Consider the following 301-nt stretch of genomic DNA (forward strand, 5'->3'; position numbering starts at 1 on the left):
CAGCAGCGGCAGTAGATGCAGCAGCAGCAACAGCAACAGCAGCAGTAGAAGCAACGGCAGCAGCAGCAGCAGCAGCAGCAGCAGCAGCAGCAGCGGCAGCAGCAGGAGCAGCACTAGCAGCAGCAACAGCAACGGTAGTACCAGGAACTGTATGAGAAGCAGCAGTAGCAGCAGCAGCACCATCACCATCACCAACAGCAGGGGCGGCGCCAGCAGCAGCAGCAACAGCAGCAGCAGCAGCATCAGCACAACCAGCACCACAAGCACGACCAACAGCAACAGGAACAGCAGCAGCAGCAGC

The 301-nt window shown here is 60.1% G+C and overlaps 1 protein-coding gene across 1 annotated transcript in view; it reads right to left on the minus strand.

Moving 5' to 3' along the window:
- EMH_0086120 (uncharacterized protein) overlaps positions 1–301 on the minus strand; it is a gene marked incomplete at both ends in the record, with an annotated part of 2,015 nt that overhangs the window by 1,196 nt on the left and 518 nt on the right. The window lies entirely within an intron of this gene.

Source organism: Eimeria mitis, genomic scaffold, assembly GCF_000499745.2.
Source record: "Eimeria mitis Houghton genomic scaffold, Emh_scaff117, whole genome shotgun sequence".
NCBI lineage: Eukaryota > Apicomplexa > Conoidasida > Eucoccidiorida > Eimeriidae > Eimeria > Eimeria mitis.